The 16466-nt window shown below is 37.8% G+C and overlaps 1 protein-coding gene across 1 annotated transcript in view; it reads left to right on the top strand.

The window, feature by feature from the left end:
- Positions 1-15068: 15068 nt before the first annotated feature.
- Positions 15069-16466, top strand: part of SCN1A (sodium channel, voltage gated, type I alpha subunit) — a 179325-nt gene continuing 177927 nt past the window's right edge. The window contains exon 1 of the mRNA XM_012655823.1: positions 15069-15324. The gene's annotated coding sequence lies outside the window, so the exon portion shown is untranslated. The remainder of the gene's footprint in view (positions 15325-16466) is intronic.

Below are 16466 nucleotides of genomic sequence, written 5' to 3'. Positions count from 1 at the left end.
AAAAGTTATATTATCAGGGTAGATAATTCTTTGAGAGATTTGAAAAGCCCAGGAAAGACAGACTTTTTTTTTTTTTTTTCAAAATGAAAAGAATAACTATTCAGGGAAAAGTATTACTGGAAAAGGAACTTAAATTTACACTGATTTAAGTTATTTTTAAAAACAATTCGGACCTAAAGATAAAGCCAAACAAATTTTTACCAAACTAAGGTTTACCTGAATTAGATTTTTCAGATTTTTTTCTAATTATAATATGCTGTATAAATAAGGTTAACTCTGCAATATGATCTTTCAAATATCAACCAAATCCAAGATAATAAGATTTAATATACCCATTTTATGTATATATTGATAACTGAGAAAAATATGTGGCTGTTAATATTTTTGTTTTCACCATTTACCCTAAAATGCATCATTAGTCACACGTCTCATGATCTGAAATTTGTTTGATAAATATGCTGATTTTTGAAAATTAATCCTTATTTTGTTTTAAATGAAATTATAGTTCTCTAATAAAGTGGCATTGTCTTTATTTTTTTCTGATGTTTTATACTCAACAATGAATATAGTGAAATAGGATTTCTAAAAGTTGTCAGTGTTCTGTTGGGATTGCTTCATTTGGGGATGTAAGGAAAGTAGAACAGGTGCCCATATTCCATATGAAATTTCCTAAGGCATATTATTGTGATCATCTGACACTGGGAGAAGGGAAGGTGGCAGTGAAAGGAAGAGTGTTTACATTTCAAATGTACAGTTTCTAATAAAAGCATTAGAAATCACTTTATATTAGCAAACACAACCAAGACACCAAAAAAAAAAAGAAATAAAAGGTTTTGGGTTCAGCCTCCAGATTGACAAAACATCATCTTCCTAGCAATTGTCCAACCTTCCCACACCCACACCCACCTTGCCTTACTTGAATTTTAGGAAGAAATGAGGCGATTATAAGGATACTACCATTATCGTCAGCACCCTGACAGGAAATAGATGGCCCTCTCAAACTGATGGGAAGAAAATACAAAATATTTGGTTTTACTTCTTAGCACCATATTCTCCTTGTTTCCTCGTGCATACAGTTCCATCTTTCCCTCTTTAGGAGGAGGTGTGCCAGTCCTGTGCAATCTGGCCATCTGCCCACCTGTCCAAACTGAAGCCACTTCCAGAGACCCAACCCTACATCTGTCTACACATCTCCTCTTCATATGATGCACTTCGTCTTTCTCCTCCACCTTCTTTGCATGTCTCCTAATAAATACCTTGAGGAAACTCTCAGGTGAAATCAAGACTTGGCCTAAATTCTACCTCCCAGTTAACAAAGAAAAAGTGATAATTCCTGGTGATGGCAAAGGTGTGGGAAACTTGTACCTTATGCTGTTACTGGAATATAAAATAGTGCCACATCTTTGGAGGGAAGTTTATCAATTTTTCCCATGTTAAAAGCACATAACCTTCTACCCAGCAGATTCATTTCCTGAGAATGTATCTTACAGAAAAACTTGCACAAGTGGGAAATGCAATTGTAAAGTGATGTTTACACCAACATTGTTTGAAATAGCAAAAAAAAAAAAAAAAAAGCATAAGAGAATCATTTGAGAGTTGATTAGATACATTTTGGTGTATCCATCTATATACATAAGGAAATATTCTTTAAAAACAAGGGACTATATTAGAGATAAATTATGTAAATCAGATGAGGTATAGAGGTATATATATGATGCGATGCTATTTCTGAAAAAAGAAAAATATAAGACATATATATTTCAGACACTTGGATATACACAAAAAATATCGGAAAACATTCAAAAGAAATTAACAGTGATTGCCTCTGCAGGGGGAAGAGAAACTGGAAAGTTACTTTTTATACTTAAAGAACCATGCTGATAAATTGACATTCAAAATGTGACTTAAAGAGTAGGGTAGGCATTTGCTTGGTGTTTCTAAGTCAGGGTGCAAAAGCACACCTTCAAAAGTGAGTGGGAGTGCCCAGGAAATGGTAAGAAGGGCAGAGGGGCTGATTTGCACCTTCTGGATGAGAGGGAAGTCAGGACTGGGCTTAAAGAGCTAAGACCAGCGGTGAAGGTCACAGCAACAATACTCTACAACACTGCTTCTCCACTAATGTGCACAAGGGTTACCTGGGATCTTGTTAACATGCACATTCTGATTTAGCAGGTCTGGATGCGGGGGTCTGGGGATTTAGCAGAGTCCCCGTTTTCAACAAGTTCCTAAGAAGTGATGATGCTGCTAGTCCACTGCCACATTTTGAGAAGCAAGGCTTTAAAACTTAGAAAATATCATGTTCTTGTGTGGTGTGTGTCTTCGCAAACATCAAGCAGAGCCAGAAAGCACTTGTTTTTAGAAAATGAGCTGAGAAAAAAGCACCTCATTGACTATGATGTTTGCAACATGACGCTTTGCCAAAGCAATCCTGCTGTCAAATGTCTGTGATCAGCAGTTCTGCTTTGTTAGCTTTTTCATTTTTAACAAATTTAGACTTCTGGAGACTAATGCATTGCCAGATTGAGGCAGACTTCTCCCCTCCACTACTCATGTATTTAGTTTATTTGTTAACTTGGTAAGAGTATTTCCAAACATAGCTACATTCTTTCACATACTATGGGAAATTGAAGAACCTGAAACAAGTGAGAAGGAAGAACGGCCATCTGCCACCCTCCCACCCTGATGCACACTGCCCCTTGACGTGTTTGACAGAAATGCAGGCTGTAGATCTATCGTACACCTAAAACCTATCCTGGCGGGCCACATGTAGAAATGCCTTTCCTATGTGAGCATACTGTGATGTAACCCTGACCAGTAAGGAACAGTCCTGTCATCTCTCATTGGTTTGCCTTTGAACTTGAATCTCAGAGACTTGCCACCACCATGATTTTAGTAATTTGATATTGCAGAGAGTTTTATATGAAACAAGACAATATGGCCTTGTGGTATGATTAGGAACTTTGGAACAGACTGCTGGTTTCAGAACCACGCTTAATCACTTCCTTACTGTGTGGCCTTGGCCAAGATACTCAACTATTCTGAGTTTCAGTTGCCTCATCTATAAAATCATGATACATAATAGTATCTCTTTCATGAGATTGCTATGAGGTTTCAGAGTCCCAGCATTTATTAAGTCCTCAATAAATATTAGCAATAATTATTATTTCTCTTAATTATTATTAAAATTGACTTGAAAATAGTAATGTTTGAATATGAATGTATTTATTCCTATCTACCATAACTAGACACTGTGTTAAGGGTTAAAGTACTAAACACAATCTTTTATCATAAAGATTTTTTTCATCCCTGTAAAAAACTTTAAATACATGTGTATGCTTTTTAAGCAAGGAGAAAGAAGTATTTTTAGGGATAAGATGGGAAACATAGTTCTTTTCCCCACTTCCTGTCAGCCCTTCAAATCTGGTAACCTTACAAATCATCCTCCCCATGCTTGCAAAGGAATGGGTGTTATAATTAGGAAGGGCTTATACACAGAGCAGGTTTAAAGGAGCCAAAATAAGATAATGAGACATCCAGGGACTTGTAACAGTGGAGAGGACTAGCTGGGTAACTGGAAAGAATAACATACCCAGAGCTCAGCAAAGGCTGCAGCCCTGGAAGAAGGGCTGCTGGCAGGAGCTCCAGACTCCTGGGAATGCAGGCCAGGGGAAGGGAGTGTTGGCAGTGGTGAAATGTGGGTCAGAAGTGGGAAAAGGGGAAGGTGAGGGCAAGACTCTCAGCCCCCAAAGGCCACTTTCCATGGATTGCATAACTTGGGAGCCCTTATCCATTGGCTTCCTTTGGGCTCGGCCTAAAGCAGCCATTAGCAGGAAATTGGAGAGTCTCCCCCATCACACCTCACTTTCTAGCCTAAAGAAGGAGCTCCACGTTAGCTATACCTCCAGCTGGGGTCATTCAAAGCTCCAGCTCTCATTGGGATCTGGTGTTGCTCTTCCACTCCTCTTGCCTGGAATGGTATTTCTTGCCAGGAATGGAACTGGCTCTCTCTACTGCTAGTTTCCTAGTGCTTCATCAACCATCTTTACCTACTTGAAAATAGTTTCCCCATACATTATTTTCATTTAACCCCTTTTGGGTATAGCATCTATTTCCTGTCAGGAACCTGACTGAATAATTTTAAAGCAATAGATGTTTTAGCTCTGGTTGTGGTGCCCAAGAGAGGAGACCTTGGGCAAATGGAGATACGAGTAAAGGCACTACTGTCTGAGAGAGCAAAGAGCAGAGGGACAAGACAAGGGAAGACAGAACATTAACAAACAACTGTGAGTGTATGTATAACACACACTCATCTCTATCTATCTCTGCATATATAATCTTAGAAATAAATATCATGTGAAGTAAGGCAAATGATAGCTGAGATTCATCCTTGCTGAAGTCATGGAAAGATCCACATTTCGCATTTGCTTAGTTGCAGAAAGAGTGAAGGGAGCAGCAATGTAAATGGTTACATCCCATATGCATTAGTTAAAGGGGTACCGACCCAGAAGGGACCCTTACTTGCTTTATTCTGCCTGCTTTTCACCACATAGGGAAGGAATACCAGTTACTTTGATGTAATGATGGCAACCAGAATGTAAAAGAGACTTTTAAAAAGACCTACTGGAACATGAAAACAAGTGCATCAGTCTGAGCTTTATGTATCAAGTGCCATAGAAAATACTGAGACCAAGTGGGTCTATCACTTCAACATCCCATAATGAGCAGAGGAATCTGTTTGCCCTCAGGTGAGTGCAGATAAACAGGTCTGGGAGACTGCATGTGGGCATGAGAGTGCAGCTGTCCAGCACCTCTGTCTCACACTCACACTCATGCCATCTCAGGTGTGGGCAAGACGGCTCAGTGCTCCACTATCTGATATGAATAGCAGAAATCCCAGAAGAAGCAACTCAGCTCACGGGCTCCAGAATTTCCAAGGAATTCCAGGAGGACTAGGCTAAATGTAAACATCATCTGACTCTCTGTGCACCTTTTTCCCATTCACTTGCCAATCTTTTAAAGAATATGAGTTCCTGAAGTAGGTAGATCCTAACAATCTCTGTCCATTATTTGGCCTATGGTAGAATTCTTGTTTTTCCCAATGGAAGAGAGAAGAAGAAAAGATGTAATCAAATGTGATTTGTATATGATTTTTAATTGATTTCTGAAGATTGGAACTGCTTAGGGATGTGTCAAAAATGTCAAATTCCCTGAGAAATATGGTAGGACCTAATTCTAAAGACACTTACTACTTTATGGATGGCTTTGCTGTGGTCCTGGCAAAGTCAATGAATGGCTTTCTGCCTTTGAAAGAAAAAGATGTTGACAAGAATCCTTTAGGGGAACAGGAGCTACATATTTGCTTATGCTAAGTTATAGCAAAGTTCAGTTTTATTCTGTAAATAAAGAGTTGTCTTCATAAATACCAGGTATTTCCTTTAGTATAATGAAAGTCTTCTTCCTAAAAAAAATCCAGTTAAACCTCTTTATTAGGTAGGCAAGTGATATGGTTGACTTAAAGACATATTAAAATGGCAAATTGGTATTTGAGCTCCAATAAGTAATCGATCATATTTTTTCTTAGTAATAGCTTTAGTTGATATATCTTTTCAAAGCAGGAGGATTGCCAAATGAAATAGATCAGGTAAGAACCTAAGCATTATGTTTAATAGACTTAAGACCATAGGAAAGAGCACATTAAGCACAGAATAGAACCCAGCACAGTAATTTAGTTCTTCATGATTGTTCATGCAGTTTATTTACATTTATGTTTCTTTTCTCTCTTTATCCTCCTGTGGCAGTGGATCTGTGCATAATGCTTTAAATATTGTGATGTACCTTGATCTTGTCTCAACAGCCAAAGCTTTATGAAGCCTCAATACATTTAAAGGACAGGTATAAAGATCAAGCAGGTGAAACATTAAATGTTGTTTCCCTATATGAAAGATAACTACCACATAAATATGGTTTATTATGCTAAAGAAACAGAAAATGCAATTTCAGATTATATTTCAGACTTTCAAAGAAATTATAGAACTTCAAGATCATTTACTTCCTAGGTATTTCCTGGGGCTCTCCGTAGGCCTACATTCCTGAAAGCTGACAACATCATATTCTGCCCCAGGGCTCATGCCCTTGAACTTGAGCACTTTGTGGTTAATATTTAAGAACAATATGTGGAGCTAGACTGAAGGATGGTCACTTTCTTTATTCTTTGCTAAAACCAATGTTGGTTGGTCCATCACCTTCTCAAACAGTAACTGCAGTCGTACCCTTCATCACATCCGTCTCTCTGTCAAAACATGAGTGAAAATCAATCATGGCGTATCTAGAAATACTTCACTCACTTCCATTTTGCTGCTTATGTGCTGATGCACCTATTCAATATTAATTTCCTTTGTAGTTGAACTGTGGGAAAACCCGAATGGGCTTTTTGTGGTACAAAACTATCTATGTGACCTTGGACAAGTCACGCCACCTTTCTGGGCATCAGTTTCCTCATATTCAAAATAAGCATCCTTGTCTGGATAATCTCTGAGAACTTTCCAGTTCCACAATTCCTTAATGATTAGTAAAAGCATATCCATGAAGCAGAGGTAAAAATTTATGTCCATTGACATTCTATTTGTATGAAGTTTCCAAAGTTATTTTATCCCAAGTGTGGATTTTGTTGGAATTCCATTCTGGAATTTTTATCTATCAATACTCAGTAGATATTATCAGTTCATCTTCAGAAACTACCTTAATTCAATGACAGACACTAGGATATGTTTGAGAAACAACAATAGGAAAAGTAAGACAGAGTTCTTGTCTCAAAGAGATTATTATGTGGGGTCAGGCAGTAGGGAGGTGCACAGATAGGTGGTGGAGGAAGATGTGCCCAAAGAAGGGAAGGTCCTCTAAGCAGAGGAAATGAAGGGAGCAAAGCAGTGAAGGTGTGGTGGCTTTTGGATTGTTTAGAAAAAGGCAAAGAGTTTGTTGTTATGAAAAATGAAATTTTTGTGTCATCTTCAGTAAATATTGATAATGTACTCTTATGCATTAACAGAAGAAAGACAGATAAAAAGTAAACCAGGCCTCCAAATAATAAAGGATTGAAAATACACACAGAGCACTAAAGTGGTTTTTAAAATATTGCTTGGTTGGTGATATAACAGAGGAACGATGATATTATTTAAAGTGATAAAACGTGATTTTGTAATTTAATATTCACTTTGAACCTATATTTCAATGCTGACCTCATCAGATACTTTACATTCATATATTTAATTTCCATTTGAGAGAACAGGTTCATATATTCTGTCTTGTCCATAAAACCTATTTATTTGGTTTGGGAGTACCATTATTTCCTTTTCCAACACCAATGGCTGCCTATGTAATTGAAAGGAAATTGCAGTGAATCTTCCAATAAGGAGTAACTACATTCCTGAAAATGATCGGCTGTGGACTTATAATTAAATTCCATCTTCCTGTGCCTTGGATGGAATAGCAGGGAGGGCATGAGTACTTGGGGTCTGGTGATTTCCATCATAATCTCACAGCCTCCCTCCTTTCTCTCTCACTTTAAATTACTGCATTGCGGTAAGGTAAGAAAAGTCCGTATTACTCTTTCTCCTCCACTGTGAGAGAGAGAGAGAAAAAGAGAAAGAGGATTGGGAGTAATTTTAGTGATTATTAAGAAACTTTTTATAAAATTTTAAATAGTTCTGTGTGTGCCCACAAACACACAGATTCTATAGATCCTTGAGAAATACTTTACAATCAAATCTGGAAAAAATTTTCAATTATTTAGGCTCATTATATTACAAGTGATTTAAAAAACGACAATCTATGAGCCAAAAATTGCAAGCCTATGACAACTTTGATTGAGTGAATTCCAGTTGCAAGTGATGGAGAGAGCCCTCAAATATTTTTATGTCATGTTTGAAAAAATAGCTGATTATTTGGGTTTTTTTTCCATTTGTAGAATGCATGAGCTTTACCACACATTCAAATGTCCACTTTAGTACCTATAAAGTATTCTAAAAACAGCTGACCAAAATTTGCTATCAAGAAATCATAACTTTAAACTTGCCAAAAATCTAGGTGGCTCTTGTCCAAAAAGAAAGTTCTTAATTGCAGTTTCTGCGTTTATTTATCTAATAGGTAAATTCCGCATTCATTTCTGGCTCATTTTCAAAAGGAAAGGTTAACCTCAAAAGATACAAGTTCATTATTTTCTGCTAGGAAATGGTTTCTATTTCTAAAATAGTGGTTGCCAAAGACACAGTATTAGTAAATGCTTGGGTGAGAGCAAGAAATTGGTAGTAAATATTTGCAAAAAACTGCACTTACAGAAAAATTACTGGGAAATTCACATCTACTAAAGCAAAGATTTGAAGTAGTAGATTATATTTACTGTGGGATCACATCAATACTGAGCTTTAACTGAGTTTTCCAAGCACAAGAGGAAAAGGCCAGGATTTGAATTCAGGTAATGATACAGTGGTTTTGTGGATTTAAAATCATAAGGTCTGGGTTCAAATCCCAACTCTGGCATTTGCTATCTGTTTTGGAATAACTCATCTCTCCACCAGAAGGTCTACTCCTACCCAGATCTTGTGTGTCATAACCACCAGCTCCTCTGGGACACCACCTCAAGGTACCTAAGTTTATCTCTAGCAACCAGGGTCTGATAACTTTCCTTTGAGAAGGGGGTGGGGGCTCAGCTTCATGCAGTCAACATAAATTCCCAAACAAATTTCAGAGGAATCTTAAAACATTTTCTTGGCTATGCAGAAGGTTTTTAATTTGATCAGGTCCCATTTATTTATTTTTGTTGTTGCTGCGATTGCCTTTGGGGTCTTCTTCACAAATGCTTTGCCTAGGCTGACATCTATAAGAGCTTTTCCAACATTTTCTTCTAGAATTCTTATAGTTTCATGCCTTTTTTTTTTTTTTATGAGACAGAGTCTCACTCTGTTGTCCAGGCTAGGGTGCCGTGGCATCAGCCTAGCTCACAACAACCTCAAACTCTTGGGCTCAAGCAATTCTTCTGCCTCTGCCTCCCAAGTAGCTGGGACTCAGACACACGCCACCATGCCTGGCTAACATGCCTTAGGTTTAAGTCTGTTATCCATTATGAGTTGATTTTTGTGAGTGGTGAGACATGTAGATCCTGTTTCAGTCTTCTACATGTGGCTATCCAATTTTCCCAGCACCATTTATTGAATAGAGATTCTTTACCCAGTGTATATTTTTGTCTGCTTTGGCAAAAATCAAATGGCAATATGAAGATGGTTTTATATCTGTGTTCTCTGTTCTGATCCATTGGTCTATGTCTCTGTTCTTGTCCCAGTACCATACTGTTTTGGTTACTATAGCCTTGTAGTATAGCTTGAAGTCTGGTAAATTGATGCCTCCCGATTTGTTCTTTTCGCTTAAGGTTTCTTTGGCTGTATGGGGTCCTCTCTGCTTCCAAACAAAGCATAGAATTATTTTTTCTAGATCTGCAAAAAATGATGTTGGTATTTTAATAAGGATTGCACTGAATCTGTAGGTCACTTTGGGTAGTATAGACATTTTAACAATGTTAATTCTGCTGATCCATGAGCATGGTATATTTTTCCATCTGTTTACATCCTCTGCTATTTCCTTCCTCAGTGTCTCATAGTTCTCCCTGTAGAAGTTTTTCACCTCCTTAGTTAAATATATTCCTAGGTATTTTCTTTTCTTTTTTGCTATTGTGAAAGGTATTGAGTCATTGGTTTTGTTCTCGGCTTTACTGTTTTTGGCGTATATGAATGCTACTGACTCTGCACGGCTAAGGAAACAATTGTTAGAGCAAATAGATAACCTATAGAATGGGAGAAAATATTTGCATGCTATACATCTGATAAAGGGCTGATAGCTAGACTCTATAAAGAACCCAAGAAAATTAGTAAGAAAAAAAATCAAAAAACTCCATTAAAAAGTGAGCAAAAGACGTGAACAGAAACTTTTCAAAAGAGGATAGATTAATGGCCAAAAAACATGAAAAAATGCTCAACATCTCTAATCATCAGGGAAATGCAAGTTAAAACCACAATGAGATATCACTTAACTCCAGTGAGAATGGCTTTTATCAAAAAGCCCCAAAAGAACAAATACTGGTGTGGATGCAGAGAGACAGAAACACTCATACATTGTTGGTGGGACTGCTAATTAGTACAACCTCTATGAAAAGGAGTATGGAGATACTTCAAAGAACCAAAAGTAGACCTACCATTTGATCCAGCAATCCCACTACTGGGAATTTATCCAAATGAAAAAAAGACATTCTATAAAAAAGGCCCCTGCACTCGAATGTTTATAGTAGCACAATTCACAATGGCAAAGATGTGGAAACAACCCAAGTGCTCATCAATACATAAGTGGTTTAATAAAATGTAGTATATGTATACCATGGAGTACTATTCAGTCATAAAAAAGGGTGAACTAATACCTCTTATATTACCTTGAGGGAACTGGAGACCATTTTTCTAAGTGAAGTATCATAAGAATGACAAAACACACACTACATGTACTTACCAGTAAATTGGAACTAATTGATCAACACTCATGTGCACATATGGAAATAACATTTATCAGAAATCAAGCAAGTGGGAGAGGGGAGGAGGGAATGGGTAAATTCACATCTAGCAGTACAATGCACAGTATCTGGGAGATGGGCACACTTATAACTATGACTCAAACAGTACAAAAGCAATTTATGTAACCAAAACGTTGGTATTCCCATAATATTCTCGAATTAAAAAGAAAATTCTGCCTTAAAATGCAAATGTCATTTGTAACACTGAACAAGGGAATCCAGAATTCAAAACATAATGATTTGGCCATGACTTTGGGAAATTTTCGGCCAAAAATCAAGGACAATTCCCTTCTCTCTGCCAGGCCTGAAGTTAATTAACACATTCTCTTTAGAAAGTAGAGAATAAAAAGTTCCGAATTCCAAGCAATGGACATCTGAAAGAATGTTTTTCATAGCAAATCACCTTTATTTTCCAAGCAAGAAAATATTAAATAATGTTCAAATATTAATCACACTAATTCTTTGGCCTTCTGATGTTAAGATAACTCTCTCCTTGAACTCTTTCAAGATTCTAATGGCAACAAGAAACTTTCCTATATGTCTTATAACTGGCACATAAAAAGACGTGGCACAGCTTTTTCAACCTGAGCGACTTCACTCCCTCCTTAATGCCCAAGGTCTATTGACAGAGATAATGTCCCATTGCAATATTCCCTTTTATGTTTTGGCACTGAGCAGTGCAACAAACAGAGCTGTAACAAAATAACAACCAAATTCTGAGAACAGAGAGAGAGTCATGCAAAGAATAAAGGACATCTTATGCTTTCATCCTCTTTCCCTTGTTAGAAACTCTTTCATAGAAAAGGCACAGCCCAAGCCCCTTAGCCAGTTTAGCCAGCCCATGCATTCACAGTTTGAAGTATTGTCAACTAGGATATGGCCAGTAAATTCTTTCCACCTTCTGAGACAAGATTACAGAGGGTCTCCTGGAATGGCTGACTTTTAGGGTGGGGGAAGGGGAAGGAAATTATCTTTTCATCATTTGAAATTGGAAACGTAACAATGAGAAAGAGGCAAAATTATCTGTCAATAAACTAATCTACCACACAAAGGTAAATAAAATGTAGAGCTGGTTCCACAGGGAGTTTATTCTGGGAGCCCAATAAGATATGTACATAAAACTCTTAGCACACGTTCAAGTGTAATAGCAATATAAGGTAGCACAGATGTTTAGTTTTAATTTATCTTTTGCCAACTTTTAAAAATAAATGTGAGATTTTAAGTGTATACTACACTATTCAATAAAAATCTCAAATTTTGCCTTTATTCCAGGCCTTAAATAAAGAATATTTAAAGTTGTCAGTGCTTCAGCTCTGATGAATGAAATGTCTGTGTACAGAATGGCGAGCTATTCGTTAACAATACACATTGGGCCGTGGGGGGATGTTGGCCTTTTTGCAGAGTCTATATGAAAACAGCCATTTATTCTCTCATGCTCAATGCTTTTGACTTCGCAAATGACCATATTCCATAAAACAAAACATAAAAGTTTTTCACAATTAGCAAAAGAAAAAAAAAAGACTGTGCTTACTGAGAATACAGGAAAGACGTTAGAGAAGAAAGAATTTTTAATCTACGCATCTAAAGCATTGGTGGAATTTGCCACGTACAGGTGAGTGAAAGGTCTGTCAAGAGAAGTGAAAGTTGTGAATGAAGATATGCAGGTGGAAGGAGGGGTGGTGTGCACACTGAAAACAGTGTGCCTTTCCATTTGACTGACGTGTTGATGGAAATGCCACAAATGGAGGATTTTGACCTGGTTTATTCACTGATGTAACTTAGATACCTGGAAAAATACCTGGCATATAGCATGGGCTTGAAGAAGGAAATAAATAATTGTCAGATGCCCAGAATATAAGCAATACTTGATAGATGCAGTCCTTGCAGCTTTCTTAAAGCTAGTGAACTAGTTATGACTCCACAGAGTAACAGAAACTAAGGTCAATTAAGCAAAAATGCAGTTTATTTGGGTCTAACATGGAACTCCAAATCATGAAAGCCTCTGGATCTTGGGAAGGACTGGAACCAGAAACAGGAAAGTCATTGAGAACCCAGTGAGTTTTCTGACTCTGCTTCTTTTCACTACTTTTTCCTCCACATCTGCACAACTGCCTTCTCTCGGCATTCTGGCCCACTGGGTCCCAAGTCTGAATGGCAAGGGCAGGCTGACCTCACAGCTGCTGGAATCACATGTAGCATTTTCCTTTAGGGGCAGTTTCACAGACACGCTCCCCTGCTTGGGTCCTCTGCAGCGCGGAGGGCAGGTTTGCCTCTAGGGAGCAGAGAAGGAGAGCTATTGGGAAACCGTTAAGAGCAGTTGTATTACACCTGTAGTATGCAATTAGAAGGCATTAAAGCATATGGCCAGGGATGTTCTTATTTTGTACGCCTATACATCTAAACCCGAAATACTATTCATATGGACTATGTTAGTCTGAAATTAAAAAAAAAATACTGCCCATTTGTTCACATATTTCCCTCTATCTTTTTCATTTTTAATATCCTGGTAATTATTTACCAATTGTTGGTCACCAGTCTCTTCAGCTTCTTTCAACATTGCCCTGGCTCTCCCAGAGACTGAGCAAGATCATTTCCCAACATCATCTGAAGTTACACTGAGTAACTTCAAATCAGTGTGTTCACGCTACTGACTGGCTTTTGTGAAAGTACCATATAGAGTATTTGAGAAGGGAAAGGAAATTACCTTACTCAGTTTCTTTCTCTTATAGATGAAAAGATTGATCCATGAGATGGACTCATGAGTCCACGATTAGGGGCTAGTAAATGTTTTGTAAACATAGGAATAAAAATTACATTCCTGTGATTCTAGAACAAGAAAAGAAAGATGGACTTTTAGGTATGTTGCAAAGAGCAAAAGATCATTCTTTAGGTTCTTGGAACCAACAACCTTAGTTTTATTGCTTTGCAAATTATGTGGCCTTGAATAAATCTCCAGTAAGGCTCAGAAAGCCTCAGTATTCCCAACTTTGCAATGGGAATAGTTATAATAATATTAATAGTGTCTATCTCACCACTCTATAGTAAGGAAGAGAAAAATTCAGTGTTGAAGTTGATGTCATTTAATAAATGGTAAAGTATTAAAATGCACACACTTATAGTTATCAATAAGAAGTGTGTTCAGTGACAAAGGGAAAACAACCAGGATGAGACAATTACTGCAAATTACTAATCTACACGTAGTTAATTGTGTATTCATGCATGACCAAATGTTAAAGACTAATTCAGTTTTAAAATACGATATATAACATAGAAAGCTCTACTCTCAGTTCCTGAAGTTATAAATAGTTCATCATGGATTTTCCATTATCTTAGAAAAGCCTAATAATATGCATGGCTTTTCATAATTCTATCCATAGGTAATATGAAATTGGATTCAAAATACATACTTGCTACTAAAACATGTTTTTATAATTAAGCGTTAGGTTGTGTCCACAAAATGGGGAAATATTGGAGAAAAAGATAGTAAAACCATAGAAATTTGGAGTCGGAAGAAAGTTGTTTAATCTCTAATTACAGATGAAGATGTGAAAAATATAAATTTCCATAGAAAAGTTCAGTGAGTTTCTCAAAAGCACATGCTCTTCAGTGTTGAAGTAAAGCTCAAATCTTCTCACTCTGAGCTGTTCACTATGATACAGAACCTACTATTAAAACACAGTAGTAAACATGAATAAAATTTCAAGTAGATCTTCAATGTAAAGTCATAGATCTGTAATAAAAAGCCACCTGCTTTTTTTCTGGTGGAATAAAAACTCTAAGTTTAATTCGAGAATTCTATTATTTATAAAGATAGGTGAAGCACAGTGGCCCATGCCTGTAATCCCAGTACTCTGGGAGGCTGAGGCGGGAGGATCACTTGAGGCTGGGAGTTTGAGATCAGCCTGAGCAACATAGAGAGACCCCATCTCCACCAAAAAAAAAAAAATTAGCCAGGAGTGGTAGCCCGAACCTGTAGTCCCAGCTACCCTGGAGGCTGAGGCGGGAAGATCGCTTGAGCCCAGGAGTTTGAGGCTGCAGTGAGCTGTGATGACAGAACAATACCCTGTCTCAAAAAATCAAACAAACATACAAAAATAATTTTAAAGATAACAATGATTCATTATAGGAATAAATTAACATTTCCAAACAACAACAAAAAAAACCCAGTAAAGTATTTTATATACTACTTGAAAATAGCTATATTTAGTTTTAAAGTTTTTCATCTTTGAGTCATTAGGTGTATGATACTATAGAGCAATGGGGAATGAAAGAGAAACAAGAAGTAATCACGAGGGAGCCAAAGGGAAGAAGGAAAAAAGGAGACTGAGAGAGAAAAGAGGTTGAGAATACACAAATCTGGATTGTGAGAAAATATTTAATATTTAGACACTAGATGGCGATATAATGTAAGGTGCTGTCTTGACTTTTTTTTTTTTTTTTAAACAAGCTATTTGCTGATTTGTATTAGGTACCATAGAGTGAGGCGAGGATGAAGCCGAGAGACTGCAGAGGTCCCTGGTGCATGTGTGTATATGTGCGTTTGTGTGTGTTTGTGTGTGTGTGTTCTGCCCCCCCGGTGAGACTGCAGCCCTTGTAAATACTTGGTCACCTTTTGCAAGAAAGAATCTGAACAATTGCAACTGAAGGCACATTGTTATCATCTTGTCTTTGGGAGATGCTGTTCCTCACTGCAGATGGGTGATTTTCCTTTTAATCAGGTAAGCCATCTAATTGTTTCATTGTGAATTTAAGCATATTCATTGCTTTTCATCCTTTGGGAAAAGAGTCCGTGGAAATTCGGTTTAGGCAGAGCAGGAAGTCCATTTTTGTATGTGTATTCAGACCAGCTGTCCCCTTCCTCTCTCTCTTCTCCTCCCCTTCTCTTCCCCTCCCCCTCCCCCCTCCTCTCTCAACCTTCCATGAACTGAAATCAGGTTTGTTTTGCAGTTCAGCATTTTGATACAAGATGGGATTCTTTGGCCTGAAATAGCTTGGCATCTGGCCAGTTCTTGCCTTTGCTTGCCTTCATCCTATTCAAGGTCTCCTTTTGATCCTTTTGAAGCCCCCTCCTTCACTGGTGCTTTGGGAGTGGACTAGCTGGCTGTGAATAGAGGTCATATTGTTCTTAAGGATGGAGCAAAAATTAGAGCTCAGTTTTAACTCTACAGAAGGGAAGAAGGCAGCCGGGATGCTGCCTGAGACTTGCATTGCAGGGGTATTCAGCTTCCTCAGGCAAAGGCTGGGCTTTGAGAAGAAATGCCTCATGTCTAGGGTGAGGAGGGGACAATGACTTTTCCCCCTAACTCTTACTGAACCACACTAAAAAAGGAGCTTGAGGGAAGTGGTAAAGAGTCCCCTTTTCCATGCAGTGACGAACAGGAAAGATTGACTTACTTTTAATTAGACGGAGGTCATAATCAGCAATGATACTGCAGATGCTGCTCGGTTCCCAATGTGAACCGTCTTGCTTTTCCAAACAGCACAAGAAATGTTTCTAGGTGGACATGAGGCTTTTTGAAATGTCTTTGTTAAAATGGATTCCCTCTCCCCTACCTGTTTGAGGTATGTGATTATAGACCGGACCGCCTTGCTGCGTTTACTTCTCGCATTTCTTTTTGTTCCCTTTGGTTACTCACTGGCGATTGTCACTCCTTTTTAACAAATTGGTCCAAATAGAGTGCTGGGCAGGTGCCTTTTCACGTGTCCAATGAGACGATTAAGTCAAGGCATGGTATGTTTCAGTCTGTATGTGCATGTGACTAAATATTTCTGAAGTGCAGTAGCAAACTTGCGAATTGCCAAACGCTGTTGCTGTCACATCTATAAAATGTAGCTTTTTTTCCTATGGATTTGCAGGTTC

This window comes from Propithecus coquereli, unplaced genomic scaffold, assembly GCF_000956105.1.
Source record: "Propithecus coquereli isolate 6110/MARCELLA unplaced genomic scaffold, Pcoq_1.0 Scaffold49, whole genome shotgun sequence".
NCBI lineage: Eukaryota > Metazoa > Chordata > Mammalia > Primates > Indriidae > Propithecus > Propithecus coquereli.
Note: the sequence above shows the minus strand (reverse complement) of the source record. Positions and strands in the feature narration are given on the sequence as shown.